The sequence below is a fragment of the Amblyomma maculatum genome, chromosome 3, assembly GCF_055883805.1.
Source record: "Amblyomma maculatum isolate TAMU_Amacu chromosome 3, ASM5588380v1, whole genome shotgun sequence".
Classification (NCBI taxonomy): Eukaryota; Metazoa; Arthropoda; class Arachnida; order Ixodida; family Ixodidae; genus Amblyomma; species Amblyomma maculatum.
Window position 1 is genome coordinate 61562781 of NC_139346.1, and position 17310 is coordinate 61580090.

Sequence of the window (17310 nt, forward strand, 5' to 3'; positions counted from 1 at the left end):
TTTCCCCTTAATAATATCAGGATATACAAATAAAATGGTTCTTTTAATTAGCTGATATGGATTAGAAACATTATACTGTTTCATTTTAATTAGTGCCAAAAAACTTATGGTCATGAAATTCAGTAGCTTTAAAAGCTCCATGACAAAATCTTACCTACAGACATTACGTTTCAAAAGAAGCAGAGTTTTTATGTGCGGCAAAATGCTAGTAACACATATTCAAAAACCCTAGATGGTCGAAATTATTTCGAATCAAACACAAACTGCGTCGCAAAACCTGTATGCAAGTTAGAGATAAGTGCGACATGCCGTGTTGTCCCATATCATTTCATATTGATCTGTTTCAACATGAAAAAGAAGAACACAAGTTAGAAAGAGAAGGCGTGTCCCTGTGATCATTTAAATTGGCTTGCTGCATTACAAAAAGTCACCCTGAGTACCAAGCTTCTGCAACTTAGTAGCAAAACTGCAAATACTCTTCTATGGATGCGCCCCGCCGGGGTGGCGCAGTGGTTAGGGCGCTCGACTACTGTGCCCAAGGACGCGGGATCGAATCCCGGCCTCGGCGGCCGCTTTTCGATGGAGGCGAAAAGCTAAGCGCCTGTGTGCTGTGCGATGTCAGTGCACGTTAAAGAACCCCAGGTGGTCGAAATTTCCGGAGTCCTCCACAACGGCGTCTCTCATAGCCTGAGTCGCTTTGGGACGTTAAACCCCAAAACCAAACCAAACCATCTTCTATGGATGCCAAGCTAGATGCACTTCACAAAAAACTAACCAGCAATTCTCGCACCTAGTTTGTGCACACCACTGCATGTGTTGTACATAGGTGCACTCTTTGACACGGTCAATATACCTTCAGAGCCAATTTACTGCTGTGTGCCCAGGATAACGCAACCTTTACATTCACCACTGTTCCCAAGTTTGGACATCGGTCATAATCATCATAATTAGCCAGACTATACCTACTGCAGGGCAAATACCTCTCCCCTATTCCTCCAATTTACCCGGTCATGTGCTAACTGCATCCACTTAACCCATGCGAACTTCCTTAACCACTTCCACCCACCAAACTTCCTGTTGCCACCTGCTACGCTTTCTTTCCCTTGGAATCCAATCTGTTACCCTTAACGACGATCGGTTATCCTCTTTTAGCACAACCTGCCCTGCCCATGCTCTTTTCTTCATTACTTCCTCTAGAATGTCATTAACTCGAGTTATTTCTCTGACCCACTCTACGTGCTTCCTTTCTCTTAACGTTACACCTATCATTTTTCGTTCCATAGCCCCCTGCGTTGTCCTCAACTTAAGAAGAACCTTTTTACAGGGTATTCTGTGCAACACAAACACACACAAGAAAGAGGACACCATGGGTGCCCATGTTGAACTCTTTCTTGTGTGTATTTGTATTGCACTCGATACCTTGTAATTATGTGTGACAGCCAACTAGCTCAGCAGTTAACTCTCTTAAAGAACCCTTTTCATTAGCCTCCACATTTCAGCCGCAAAAGTGAGTAAGGTAAGATGCAGCTGTTGTATACTTCCTGGGTGATACCGGTAAGCTGCTAGTCATAATCTGCGAATATTTGCCAAATGCGCTCCATCCCAATCTTATTCTCCTAGTTATTTCCCTTCCATGGTCTGGATGCGGTTACTACCTGTCCAAAGTAGATACATTTCAGAAGGGTAGATACTTGGGCTTGTTGGTACATGATCGAAGGGAACAAAATGTAGCGCACCAAGACAAGGACAGCGCTGTGTGTGTCTTCTTTCTCTGTCCTTGTCTTGGTGCGCTACATTTTGTTCCCTTAGATATATTTGCCTACTACTTCCAGTGCTTCGCTACCTATTGTGAACCTACCTTCCCGAGGCTGTTGAACATTACCTTAATCTTGTGCATGTTGATTTTGGAGCCTACCTTTCTGTTTTTCCAGTCTCGGTCATCATCCTTCTTTGCAGTTCATCCCGTGAGCTACTTCGCAGATTACCGCGATTCGAGAATTGCAGATTACTGACATCCGCCCCTATCAACTGCTCCCATTCCAAGTCTCTGAATACTTCCTCTTAGTAAGCTGTGAACAGTACTGCGTAGGTCGTGTCTCCTTGCGTAGTACCTTTTTATATGGGAATTTTGTTACTTTTTAATGCAGAACTATGGTTACTGATTGAACGGGTAAAACTGCGTCTGCGCCTTGTTCGTGCCTGTGTGTTTTTTACGTCCTGTCTATTTTGCGCAGTTTTACCCGTTCAATTAGTATGAACGAACCAGCCCTTCAGAGTGTATTACTTATGGCTACTGAACAGCCGCTATATATATCTTAATCCAGTACTTTTACAAACGGCTCGTCTGCAACCTGATTTCACAATGCCTGCATGACTCTCGAGGTTTTTACTAAGTCAAATGCTTTTTCGTAATCAATGAATGCTATGTATAAGGGCTGGTAGCTTAATTGGTTATTATATTCCTAGCATTTTGCATTCACCTGATTGATGATATGGACATGAAATTTTCGAAAACCTGCTTGATCTTTTGCTTGATTGAAGTCTAAGATTGTCGTAATTGTGTTAGCAATTTTGTGATTACGTTAGTAAACACCATTATATGTAACAGATAGTAGGCTGATTGGTTTGCAATTTTGAACGCCGCTACAATCCATAATTTCAAACTTCCCGCGTCTCGGCTGCCGATGGTACTTCTGGTTCCCATTGGTTGAAAATAAAAGAAAACTTATGCTCCATTTTTGGCTTTCAAAACTTTTCAAAAACAGGCTCACTTTTTATTATATTATTAATAAAATGATTGTTAATTATTGCTGCACTTTTGTATACAATACTACGATACTACTACTCACAAGTAACTGCTTGGCAGTTCGCATGTGTGTGTACAGGCGCTGGTCACTGGTGTGTATCAACGGTCAACGGTCTGTGTGGCCCACGGCCTATTGTATGTTGTGTTATCTTTGTGCTTTCTGCCGTATTTTACTTCTGCCTGCGTGCCATGTTGGCATCAGCTGCTCCCTGACCACAGCGCGCGTCGTTTACTAACAGCGGTGGATCCGTCCTCGTCTCAAGTGTTTGTGTCGTCTCAGTATGCAGTCGAAGGCAGCGGGGAATACGTCAGTGGTAAGCCTTTCTCCACTTCTGTATGCTCTCAAGCAGTGCTTACGAGCAATAGGTGGTTACGCAGAACAGTATATTGTTTTTCATTTCCGAAATTTTCATCGAGATACTGCTTGATAAAAGCGCAAAAAGAAATTATTTGAGCTCTATAGCCGCAAGTTGCTTTGTCTCTTGTCTTTTCACCGCTGTGCAAGGCGCCGTCGACGCTTTTACCCACGACCTACTGTATAATGCTTTTACCGCTGCTACCAGACGTTATTGTTCTTAAGTAGGGTCTGCATTTCAGGCAAACATCGGAAGATTAGTCGAACAGGTGTTCATGAGACTCCCCCACCCCCCTCATGCGAACGAGGCACCCTCTGTGCGAGCGCTCACCGCAGCTGTGTGCACATCGCACTGTCGCGTGCTCTGCTCTTCGGATAAGTGTGCTATTACATGCCAGCTGTGCTCTGCGGTGAAGGGGCGCTAAAAGGCGACGCAACTTGCAGCAGTGAGCTCGACATCGAAAATTACTTTCTCTCTTAAAGCAACAGTTAACGCGATGAAAAATTCAGAAATGAAAGACAATAAGCTGCTCTACCTAGCGCCTTAACGTTCGTTCTTTTTTTTACTGTAACCCTTCCAGGCTGACACCAACATGTCTTCATGGTTCAACATGCACTTCTTTCTGCAAACTGTTTTCTATTTCGATATACACTGATTTACTAGATGTAACATTGGTTATAAATGACATCTAGGGAAGCAATATGGCTATTTTCTAATTCCCAAAGGCTTGTTAATAGTTGTAACAAAATGAAAATTTATGTACTTTGAGGATTTCTTACACAATGTTTAAGGAAATATTTCGAATATTTTGAATGCTTTATTGTTTATTGAATGTGATACTTGGTTTCTCGCTTTTTTGAAACATTTGAATTTTATTCAACTCAGAAAAATGTTTTGGAGCAATTTTAAGCTTTCAAACATGCCTTGGGATGAGTCATCGGCAATGTTTTTGGACAAATCAGGTTGAGTGCAACCTCCGGGTCGTTTGGTGCAGAACGACCCTTGTTAGTTTTATATATCGGAAGAGCTCAGTCAGCGTGCCTGTACACAAACAAGAGGACCTTTTAAGGAGGAAGTTTTAACTCATATTTGCCTGTATGCTTATTGGCAATAACATGTGGAAGGGAAACAGTTTCAAGACAAGGCACGAGCTTATGTCATGTAGCTGCACATATTTATCCCTTACCGCTTATAGTTTTTGTGATTGCATATTTGGACCTAATATGACCGAGCCTGAATTCATAACTTTGCCATTACGAACAGCTCAGCAAACTTGGGCAGAGTGTTGGAGCAGTTTCACGAATTCTATACATCATGCACTTGTGTTCATTTTGGTTATCGTACCATATTAGTTTCTATCCACTGATATGGTTAAATGAGATTTTCTTGTTTGCCAGGCATTTAACAAAAGCTTCTATGCGAGCTCTTCTCATGTCTTTTGTGTGTTGTCATGCAGAAGGTCTCCGAGAGCTGATGGCTTCTTTTAAGATATCGTGGACCCCAGTGCCAAGGCTGATTCTTGGTAAAGTCACCAAGTCTGCTAAGGTAAGGATTTTTTTGTCATCACGCCATAACCAGCTGCGCTCAAAAGAGCTGTACATAATAGTTAGGGTATTTATTAAGTGCAGTTTTATTTGTGATGTGGTCCAGTTGGACAGTCCATTTCTTAAAGCTGTAGCCTATACATGCAACACTTACTGTCTGGATGAGGGACCAATTCAAAAGTGCTTTGCAAGATGAGGCTAACATGTGTGCAGTATTAGATACATTGTGACCCTCTAAATAGTAAGTGAAAGTGCATGAGCAATATCACTTGGGGTTCATTTTATTATAATAGTATGATTAGCTACCACCTCCTTGAGAATCGTAAAGGTGCTTGCCGAGTAACGGTTTTGCATTGTGGGGTCATTGCAAACTGGCTATTTTAGACAACCGGTATGTCTACAGAGCAAGATTTATTGAAAGGAAAATAGATAGGTCAGCTGACTACTATGAGGGTGGCAGCAGAACGCTGGAGCTGATCAACTGAAGGATCATCTATTCAACTGCACGCTAATCTGTGAGCGACTTGTCTTCTTCAATGGCCTCATAATGTCCAATCGGAAAAGGAAATGAAAGTGCCAGGCGAATCACATTGAGATGGAGAACATCCTCAAGGCATTCAAATCTTTCAAAACTCCCGATGAGGTATGTTACATTCATAATTTGTCACCTCCTTGATAGTCAGTAAAGGGTGGTGTAGCAGCTTATGGGGTGAGTTGGTGCATAATACTCAGAATTGCAGTGAAGCCTAGACAAACACATAGAAACAAACACGAAACAGGCACACACTACAAACTGTAATACAAAACTGTACCCGAATTTCCTCTTGCACACTCGGCCACAACTTCCTCCTCTACTCTCAAGTACCGCACACTCGCACACATCTTCTATCCCAAGCAGATATGTCTGGCCAATAGTAAATGTTAGCAAGGTAGCATCCAAGCAACAAATACAAGACCAAGGCTGTCACTCACATCTTCTAACAAGAGTTAAAACTCCTGCCACATAGGCACAAACTAAAAAAAAAACACATCTGCAGCTGCCAAGAATCAGGTTCACATTCACGCACAATACATCTAAACAATGAGTCCGGTTTGTGAGTTTCAACACAAAAGACATATGAAGGGAACCCTTATTTGAATCGCTGATTGCCTTGCCCAGTCTGGTCAGCTGCAGTTCATTTCTTCTTCACAAGCATAAAATTCTTTTTAATTGCCTAAGGTCTTCTTATTAGGCAAGAGTCGGAATAGGATTGGCAGAGAAATTTTTGAGGCGTTATAGATACAAAAGAAAGACAGCACATGGTTCATTGATGCCTCTTTGTCCTTGTGCAAAAATGAAATTTCAGTTCTTGAAGGCTGTTTATGAGTTGTTGCTAGGGATGTGTGGTGCATGAGGAATGCTTTTTGGATGAGCTTGAAGACTTACTGAGGACTTCTCGGAAGATGAGCCGGAGCTGTGAAGCCCCATTGTTTGTCAGTTTGAAGAAGATGAAGGTTGTTCCTCTAAAAAATCAATGACTTTAAATACCTTCTGAGGAATAACCTTAGTCTTCTTTAAACTGACAAACAACGGGGCTTCGCAGCTCCGGCTGGCCTATGCAAAGAGAAGGCAACCCAGTAAATTAAGAATTTTATGTTTGTGAGGAAGAAAGCTGGTGCAAAAGCAGTCGTGTTTTGTAATGAACTGCAGCTGACCAGATTGGCCAAGGTGATCAGCAATTGAAAGGAGGGTTGCCTTGATGTGTTTTTTATTCCGTTGAAACTCAGAAATCGGACACATTTAGAGGTATTGGGAGGGAATGTGAACCTAATTCGTGGCAGCTGCAGATGTTTATTTTTTGTTTAAGTTTGTGTCTGTGGCGAGAGTAGTGACTGTCTTGTTTGAACGATGTGAGTGATGATCTTGGTTTTGTATTTGTTGCTTGGACGCTACCTTGGTAACAGTTATTGTTGGCCAGACATATCTGCTTGGTATAGACCAGATTTTTTTACCCTCACGCGCAGGCTGCCAGCGCGCTCCTGCTCTAGACACCAGGCGACGTATGTATGGGGACTGCGGGACCGCAGATCACGCAGGCGCCTCGCGTTGAATATGCGTGTTTGTGAGCAATCGTTGTCAAATTCTGCGGTTAACGCGCTCTACCACTTACGCATGTAGGTGTGCGCTGTGCCTTGCTACTCACATTTGTCCTTGTTCTACATAATACTACAGCATTTTGAAACGCACTGTCCTCTTGACGCAATATACGAAGGTGGGCTACCATGCAGGTTGCGGACTGTAAATCAGCGTTCATGCGCAGCAGTGGCGTATTTTTTTTCTCGGACTGCCCTTCAGAAGCATTGAATGCATATGTCTTGCTTTTTTACTTCTTTGATTCTACGAATTTTGGACCAGACTCCATGGTGTGAGATGTAACCGGATTGGCGAGCTTCACGCTAAAGGTTGCTTAGGCAAAGCGTGTTTTCGGCCACCAGTGGTTCGTCTTTGGCTTTCATTTGCATTCCTTAACGCGAGTTTAAGTCCGATTATAACAGACGCTTGGGCGAGTTGGGCAATCCACAAGTGCAGACAGCGCAAAAAAAAAAATGTGGAGCTACATTTCCGATGTTTTTTTTTTTTGCTTGGGCGGTCTGCACTCGCACTAACAGCAATTCAAATTTTTATTTCCTTATTTCAAAGAGAAGTCTGCATGAACAATGGTTGAGCGTAGTAGCTTTTTGTGATTTCTGCCTAAGACTCAAAAACATAATTTCATTACATGCTATGACCTGGCCGAAATGGCTAAACAGATCTTTCACATACACCGAAAGCATCTAAATGGAGAATATTCGTATTCAGCCGCTACTGTGTTATTTGTTCAAAACTTGAAAGAAATAGAGAAACTGTGTTGTGCCTTTCAGCGAGTGGCTCTGTGGATAGGGCTCTCGACTGCTGAGCCAGAAGACATGGGCTCGATCACGGAAGCTATGGCAGCTCTTCGATGAAGATGAAGCTGAAGGCGCTTGTGTGGTGTGCGATGCCAGCGCACGTTAAAGAACCCCAGGCATTCATTAACTTTCCGGAGCACTTCACTACGGCGTACCTCATAGCCGATGCCACTTTTGGACGCTAAACTTCATATACCACATAAAAACAGTTGTCATGCTCCAGCTAGTATTTCTTTGCTGCAGTTTCTTCCTTTGGCGTGTATGACAATGTACGTGCAGGATCAAAAAAAAGTATCATGCTTGACATAAAGGCACTACTGTTTAATAGGTGCTAGATTATCCAGCGATGAAAAGAAACGATCCTAATGCTCCGTTGTTTATAAATAAAGCGCAACAAAACTTGCGTGCTGTTAGCCTGTCGATTCCGATGAACGAACCGCGATAATTTGTTGGTGTTACTGGCACAGTCGTTGATCGTACATCAGCTGCCTTCATCAACAAGGCACCAGACAACCTGCATTCACTTTCATCTCGATGTATACTGTATTCTTTTAAGTATAAGTGATTGCATTGTTTATTACCTACTGTGTTCATTCAGTAGCTCTCTTCGAGCCATCCTACAGTGGCATCCACCTACCATTTTGGCATAATCGAGGATGCACTGCTCAATTTTTTTTTCAAGGAATGGGAGGATGTCATCTTGGAATGATGTATATTCATTCTTATTGAGTTTATTTTTGTTCTAATTCTCTTGTTTTGGAGGTTTTTTATATGTAGACATTTTAGCAGCAGCCTACATAACCACAAATAAAGCCCTCAGAAATGAAAATATGCACATACTGTTTACTTCCACAAGGCTCAACCTCATTACTGTGTCCATAGAAGGCACCCTAAATATTCTTGTTTGATGTTTTTGGACACTACGTAAATAATGTTTGATAAAACTGCCACATACTTGTTTATCAAACAGAAGATAGTCGATGGTCACCTAGGGCAACAAATTGGATTCCAAGGTAACTAAAGCATAGCAGGGTGCAGCAGAAAGTTGGGTGAGCGGATGAATTTAAGAAGTTCACAGGGGTCAAGTGGATGCAGCTAGCAGAGGACCGGGTTAATTGTAAGAATATGAAAGAGGCCTTTGGCCTGCAATGGATATATCTTTGCTGATATAATTTTTCCAGACCTGCTACTAGTGTTGCTTTACTGTCTATTACATACACCCTATAATGCTTTTTGCGCTATAAATACCTTGTTGCCTGCTTTTTGTCCTTTTGTACATACATGGCTACTTTATTAGAAGTAGGTGCCGTACATGTTATTGTCATTGCAAAAGGTATCTGGAGTGCCACTTGCTAATGTCAGTCCATACAAGTATCTCATATTTGACCTGTATTTTTCACCTTCCCTTTCAGTCAACATGGCTCATGCGAAAGTTGGCAGCTCCCCCCCCCCCACCTCTCCGCCTCGTGTTCAGCTCTTTGAAGTCACGGGAAGAAATGTAAGCCCCTAACAAAGCTAGAAGGCTGTAACTTTTGATCGTTCAAGAGTATTAGTTAACGTGTGCATGTTGTATGATGTGACATGTTCTGCTTATCCTATTTAATGCAGTTACATATGGCCTGGAAAACTAAAACAGCACTTTAGTATGGTGTGGTGCTAGCACAGACTTCATATATTTTGACAGGTGCATGGCTTTAAGGCATCTGTAAAATGAAACTATCTAGAAGTATCCTGTTTACTCATTTATAATATGCATCCATGTATCACAGCAAGAAAAAAAGTGGAATGCCTTTAATTTTTCTGGGCACTGGATTTTCATGGCCAAACCTCGATATTATGAATCATGTTGGGCTAAAATGGTTCATTATTTTGAATTATCACGGTACTGAAAAATTAGTGGTTATAAGGGAGTGATCTAATCTTGGTATGAAAATGATGTATCTTGGCAGTAGAGACATGCATAAAAGCCAGATCTGAAATGAAAATGTTTCACGAACTTCAAAGCTGCTTCCTTTGAAGAAATAAGTTATTTTCTTCTACTGCGTGCAGCACGCGACTGATTAAAAACCTCTATACCTTCCGCTTTGTGCAATGCTTCATCGGGTGCATACTTCATTGCACCGACTCTCTCTGTTTGCTAACATATTTATGTTAACGTGTTTGTAGTAACGAGATTTGAATGTACTTGAATGAAAATCTAGCTACTTGGAACAACCAGATTTATTGCAACCGCTCATCACTTGGAGTGATATAAATGGTGTCAAAGGATGATTTGCCTTTCTGACAGGTGGCTGGCTGTTCGCCTTCAAAGTGAAGTTCATAATTAAGAATCTTGATTGGCTTTGAACACTCTGCGTTAACCCTTTCTGCAGTCTGTTCTGTGCATGAAATATTTAACTTAATATCCCGACTCATCGCCCTGCTCCCCTTAATCAAAATATTCAGGCAAAGCCGTCATTGCCAACCTCTAGGAAGAGTCAGTCACAGGCCGAAGACATTCCCGCTAATTTTTTTTTTTATTTGCTTATTACGCACTTTATCTGCTTTCGGTATAGCCCCTTTGTCTTTTGGTTGCTGTTTTTCTTGTATTTGGTATTTGTTTGCGTTTTCTTTTGAGCCAGCATTGCTTTTTGTTATGTGTTTGTACTGCGGTAACTTTTGGGCATAGGCTTCCAATTGAGCTCCGGAGCTGCACTTGCATGAGACAAGCTGTAGATTTCATAGACAGTAAAACATTGTTTTGCGAGTCTTCCGAGCAAGGTAAGATCCCATAAGTTTGTTTTGTTTGTGTTTTGTGGAGTTCAACGCCCCAAAGCGACTCAGGCTATGAGAGACGCCGTAGTGGAGGGCGCCGGAAATTTCGGCTACCTAGGGTTCTTTAACGTGCGCTGACATCGCACAGCACACGGGCGCCTTGCTTTTTGCCCCCTTCGAAAAGCGGCCGCCAAGGCCGGAATTCGATCCCGCATCCTTGGGAATAGTTGTCTGCGCCACCCCGGTGGGGAATAAGATCCCATGATTAAGATCGTCAAGCCGCACTAGATGCAGAAAAAAAGGAATGAATATTCTCTAGATTTTGGTTTTTTGTTCAGTCCCGGAAGTTTGAAAAATTAACCTCCTCGGGTTTATGGCTCACATTCTTTTTTTTCTTAGTGTGATAGCATGCCTTGCAATACAAAATGCTTACTTACAAAAACAGGTACATGCCAGATTTTTAAAAGAAATATACTAAGTGCCGGTGATAGATGGCCCCTTCTAGATTTCCTTTGGATCACATTCATACTGTCGATGTTCACATCTTTTCATTTTTTGTGCCGAGAGTAATGTTTCCTCCCTGTTTAATGGCTCCAAAACTTCATGCTGCTGCTAAGTGCAGTTTTTTTTTCGTTCAGCTGCTCCAAATATGGATATTACTACTCCAAAAATTAAGATTTTGCTGCTCTTAAAATTGTTACAAATCCTATTTCAGCTGTTACACCCCTGCATTTCTGTACTCTATTCTTAACTTTTACCCAAAATTAATTTTTCTCCAAAAAAGGCACACTTCACTATGTAGTGAATAAAGGGGGACGGAATGGAATCCAGTCTTCAGGCCACGAAACGCTTGTAATTCTTTCAAGATTTTTTTTTTTTTGTCTTCCTCCACTTGCGAATGCACAACTCTTCGACGTCATTTTGTTTTGCTGCAGCTTTGTTGCAAATTTCCAGTGGCTATAGACCAGATTTATAGCTGCTCCCGGGCGCGGCCATTTTTTGCCGGCGCGCCGCCACGTGGACACTTCCTTGGGGACGGCGGGACCGTGCCTGTTCAGTAGCCATGTTCAGCTAGCGTTCGGGAGCTAGACAAAATTGCCAAAAATATTTTCATGGCATGATTGTGTTGGAGCAAGTTTATTTTCATTGTCGTAAAGTTAAAATCGACTAATTATTAGTGGGATTTAGTACTACATTCACGTTAACTGTGTTTGATGCTCAGCATGCAACTGCACTATAATGCTGTCATTTTGGTGCCTTACTGATGACAAAATGTCTGAACAATTGCAAGCATTACTCTTGCACCCCGCTGGGGTGACGCAGTGGTTATGGCGCTCGAATACTGTTCCCAAGGATGCGAGATCGTATCCCGGCCGTCAACGGCCGCTTTTCGATAGAGGCGAAAAGCAAGGCGCCCGTTGTGCTGTGCGATGTCAGTGCACGTTAAAGAACCTTTAGGTGCTCTAAATTTCCGGAGTACTCCACTGCGGCGTCTCTCATAGCCTGAGTCGCTTTGGGACGTTAAACCCCACGAACCAAACCAAACCATTACTCTTGCATACGACTCGCATATAATTTCACTTCTAGTGAGCTCTTCCTTCATACCAGCCATTTCGAACCTCACCAATTGCGCTGTGCTGTTGTTAGCGTGGTGTGTGCCATTAACACCAACAAATTATCGCGGTGTGCGCATCTGAGTCGACAGGCTAACAGCAGGCAAGTTTTTTTTGTGCTTTATACATACCACCACATTAGGATCGTTTCATTTTATCCCTGGAAAATCTAGTGCCTATCAAACCGTAATGCCTGCGTTTCAAGCATTTTTGTACATGCCAAAGGAAGAAACTGCAGCAAAGAAATGCTAACTGGAGCATGACAACTCGGTTATCAGTGGTATATGGAGTTTAGCATCCAAAAGTGGCATCGGCAATGAGGTACGCCGTAGTGAAGTGCTCCGGAAATTTAGCAAATACCTGGGGTTCTTTAACGCGCGCTGACATCACACAACACATCACATGACATCACAAGCGCCTTCATCTTCATCGAAGAGCGGCCATAGCTTCCGTGATCGAACCCATGTCTTCTGGCTCGGCAGTGAAGAGCCCTATCCACAGCCACCGCTAGAGGACACAACACAGTTTCTCTATTTCTTTTAAGTTTTGAACAAATATTAACACAGTAGCAGCTGAATACAAGTATATTCTATTTCAGTGCTTTCAGTGTGTGTGAAAGAGCTGTTTAGCCATTTGGGCCAGGTCAAAGCATGTAATGAAATTGTGTTGTGTCTCGGGGAGTTGCTGACAGCAAAAAGCTATTCCGCTCAAATGTTTTGCATGCATACTTTTCTCTGTAATAAGGAAATAACAATTTGTATTGCTTACAGTCAAATTGCACACAGCACCATAAAAAAAAAGCTTTTGTGCTAGTATTTTTTTTTTCGCGCTGTCTGCACTCTCTTGGATTACCAAGTCGCCCATGGTCAGACTTACACTGCTGTTAAGGAACGGCAAACGAAAGCCAAAGACAAACCACTGGTGGCTGAAAACGCGTTTTGCCTAAGCAACCTTCAGTGCGAAGCTCTCAGATCTGGTTACATCTCACATCATGGAGTCCGGTCCAAAATTTTACATTCTCATTCGCAGAATCAAAAAAGTAAAAAGCGAAACGTGTGAATTATGCGAAGGGCACTCTCAGAAAAAAACGCCGCCACTGCACATAAACGGCGATTTACAGTTTGCAACCTGCATGGTCGACTACCTTCGTATATTGCTTCAAGAAAAGAACAGTGCGCTTTAAAATGCTGTTGTACTCTCTGGAACAGGGACAGGTATGAGTAGCGAGACACAGCATACACCTCCATGCATAAGCGGTACAGTGCGTTAACGACAGCATTGAAGAATGATCGCTCACAAACACTTATTCAACACGGGGCATCCGCATGACCCACAGTCCTGCAGTCCCCTGTCACGCGCGCCTGACAGATGTTGCCTAGTGTCGAGAGCAGGAGCGCGCTAGCAGTCGTGAGGGTAAAAAAAAACTGGTTCGTAAACTTTAGCTTGTTTTTCGCTGTGAAAGACTGCTGCCGAGTCGCACTCATGGCACCAAAACAAAGGCTATCAGTGCAAACTGTGTTGATAGGGTGTTGAAACAGCACCTTGCAAAAGGCCTAAGAACTGCTGGCAGAACAAAGCGACCAATGGCATGGAGAATAAAGACTATGCTATGGATGTGGATTTGCCTCTGCCTTCTGTTGGCTCCTTATCTGTTTGACAAGCGTTGATGGCTATGAGAATGGCGGACTACATGGACTACATTGTTGTGCAGTGACCACTGCCTCCCCCTTCCCCCTGGAAAAAAATTTGCAGTTAACCTGCACCCCCAAACCTGCTTTATAGTTAAGGTAGGTTCTAGAGCTGTGCACGGGCTGGGGCTGCTCAGAAGCCCTTGGGCTTGGTCTGGGCCCAGGTATATTTATCTTGGGTGGGCCGGGCCGGACACCCTGATCACGAACACATGCAACATCTGCAAAAGTGCGAATACAGCCATAGTGCGATAAGTGTCTAGAATGCACAGCATTTTCCCGTGCCAAGCTGGATGGGGAATGTTATTGAAGCAATATTAAGCCATTTAAAGGAGCTAACATTTAAGTCGTAACCATGTGAAGCGACAATCCTTGGCGATGAGTCGTGCCATCACTGCGCTAACTCCTGTCGTTGCCACTGGTGCACACCGCACAAACGGGACTGCAACAGAGCAGCGCATTTTCAGCGTTGCTCTGTTACTGCTGCCTCGCGGTTTGGTCTAGGGAAGTACAGTTAGGCTAATACTCTATTTCTAACACTTAACAGCATGAAGCACGATATAACACTGATGAAATTTCATGTAACACATCTGGTTTCTAATGGAAACACCACATTGGTGCGTGGTGTGCTCCTGCACATCGATGCAGACTTCCATTGCAAGCAGTGACTTTGTCCAGCTCCTTTCGAAAGTAAACAATATCTAGCCACTCTATAACCTTTGTTTTCCCTTATTACCCTACCAATCAATCGACTCGATGCCCTCGTATGCGCATGGACGAAATGAAGTGATCGTCTGCAGGATCTTCCTTCGTGCAAAACAGATTATAGAAAAACTTGTCGCAAAAAAGGCCAAAACGGAAGTTGAATACCTCAAAGCCTTCCGCAATTGGCTGTCCGCGATCTGATTCCGGGCGACGACTGCTGAACTCAAGGATGCAGGATCGAATTCTGGTGGCAGTGGGCACAGTTTGTGAAAAGCAAGGCGCCACTGTGCTGTGCGATGCCTTGCATGCGGAAGAACCCTAGGTGGTATAAATTTCTGGAGCCTTCCACTGTGGCGTCTCTTATAGCCTGAGTCACTTTGTGATGTTAAACCACATAAATAACCACTGAAGTACTTTTTGAACTCATCTTAGTGTTGCAAATTCTCATTATGGATGACTGTGCCTCTTTTTTCCACCCTCTATATATACATATTTTATGTGTGCCAATTTTGTGCTTGCAGATTCACTTTGGGTCGAATCTGTACATCAACGAGAGAAAAGTTCAATTTATCACAAGCAAGAAAAATGAGACAAAAGTGGAGCGGGAAATGGTGATGGTATTTCTGGACACCTGCGGAGTTGAGAGAGAAGCCTCACGGGCCAGCATTGCAGAAGGACTGCAGGCAGTGTTCCAGAGATGCCGGCAACCCCTGAGAAAGTGATGGTAATCATGACTAGGTTTCGTTTTATGCTTGTTGCTGAAATCAATGCTGCAACAGCTGTGCCAATTGTGCCATTTTGATACAGCAGCATAATTCTGCGTGCGCAAAACTTGCTGAATTTGCACCAAAATGCGCCGAACGGCCGCAAAAATTTGCCATGCTCGAAGACAACTTTCTGCGACCGTGATATAGCCAGTCATGACGTTTCAGACACTCCAGCATGTCACTGGCCTTTTATTTTTATTTTGAGATGGCTTCATGCCGTTCTAACGCCTACCCATATTTTCCTTTCTAGCATTCACGTGATTCCTCCACTTTGAGTACGCTGAACTGTTGCGGTTTGAGGATGCTTCAACGCACGGGTCACAGTTCGTGCGGTGAAGTATCCTTTTAATGCATAGAAGCCATTTGTAACGAGGCACCACTGCTACTGCGTTGCATTGCTAAAAGGGGCGTGGTAGTATTTTTGATTTTGCAGTAATACTTCCATGCTTTGTTTTAAGCACCGCATGCTTTTAATGGGTGTATCTTGTTTTTTTTTATGTCGCTTCTGGTAGTTTTCTGTACTTTGTTGGGCTATTCATGTGCAGCAAGGTTGTTTTTAATCAGTCTAGTTGATAGACTCAAGACTCACTTTCCCGTCAGATAGTGTAGGAGATGCATCAGTTATGGCTTCTGTTGGTGATAATAAATTGGGGGGTGGGGTGGAGGGAAGGCATCGGCATGTCGGGAAACGCGCAGCAGCCAAATTTTGAATTCCATAACACCACAATGTAGCCCAAGACTGTCAGAATTAACATTTATGGATGCCGGAACATCTAAATTGCTCTGTGCACGAAGTATATAGCCTTGCTTATACGAATATATACGACTTGATTTCCTATCTGCTTTTGGCATTTGCCCTTTCGCCTTTCGGTTGCTTTTTTTTGTGCTTTTGAATGAAGATTTTTGTTTTTGGTACTGCGCTCGCATTTAAGCACAGGCTGATAGCAGGCTGATGGCTTTGAATCTCGACTGGAGCTGTCGTCGCGCGACACAAGCTATGAATTTTGCAGACAGTAAAATAATGTTTTAAAAGTCTTGCAAGCAAGAATCTCTGAATGAGATTGTCAATCCGCGCTAGATGCAAAAAAAAGCACATTCTTTAGCTTTTTGTATCCTTTCTTTTTTGAAAAATTAACCTTGGTTGTATGGCTAACATTCTTTTTTTGTTTGATGCCACGCCTTGCGGTACAAAATGCTTACAGAAAGAGGTGCACGCCAGATTCTGGAACAAAATATGCCAAGCGCCTGTAATAGGTGGCCCTTGCTAGATTTCCTTTGGATCACATCCATACGGTCCGATATTCACATATTTTTTGTTTGTTTGCCCCGAAGGTAAGGTTTCTTTTCTGGCTAATGGCTTCAAAATTTAAATTCATTCTGCAAAGTGCAGGTTTTTTTTTCTCCTATGAGCTGCTCCAAATACGGATTTTGCTGCTCCAAAAATTGCTACAAATCCTATTTCTTCTATTGCACCCCTGTGAAATGAATGATAAAATTAGTGGCAGATCAACAGTGTAATTCCGAACCATGACCTTAAACACCATTTTGCTTCTGTTACTTATGCATATCTTCTCTTTTTTTTAGATCTAATACAAAAGGTGGTCACTGAAAACCCAAGTGACATGTCGACTGACAAAAGGATCTCGGACCGAAAAGCCATTGATGATATGTTTGCAGAAGTCAGTCGTGTGGGCCGTCAGAAGGAAATGTGTGAAAATAAAATTGCATATATCATGCGAAGCTCTACGTTACAGTCAATGGGAACAGGGCATCACCCGCTTCTGTGCGGGGTGTATTCTGTCCTGCATGCTAGTATCACGTGTGGTCTGTATGCTGGCTAGCTACTGCCAGTGTGCCAGCAGTGTCACCCATTGTGCCAGTGTAGGCCATATGCCAGTGTAGTCCAGCATGCCAGTGTATTCCAGCATGCCAGTGTATTCCAGCATGCCAGTGTAGGCCAGCACGCCAGTGTAGGCCAGCATGCCAGTGTAGGCCAGTGTGCCAATATGCAGTGCCACACTGGTCCGATAATCAGGTATGACACTGGCCCAGTGTCTCCCAGTGACACTGCGTTTTCCAATAGGGTGGAGTGGAAGCGTGGGCGAGTTAGTGTTACATAGTCAACGCAATATCCTGTTTAAAATTTTGT

The 17310-nt window shown here is 43.0% G+C and overlaps 1 long non-coding RNA gene across 1 annotated transcript; it reads left to right on the forward strand.

Moving 5' to 3' along the window:
• The first annotated feature begins 9082 nt into the window (after nucleotides 1-9082).
• Nucleotides 9083-16917, forward strand: LOC146194864 (uncharacterized). Its single transcript, XR_014705494.1, has 3 exons — nucleotides 9083-9132; nucleotides 14916-15118; nucleotides 16746-16917. It is a non-coding gene; the product is annotated as an uncharacterized LOC146194864 (long non-coding RNA).
• The last annotated feature ends 393 nt before the right edge of the window (nucleotides 16918-17310 follow it).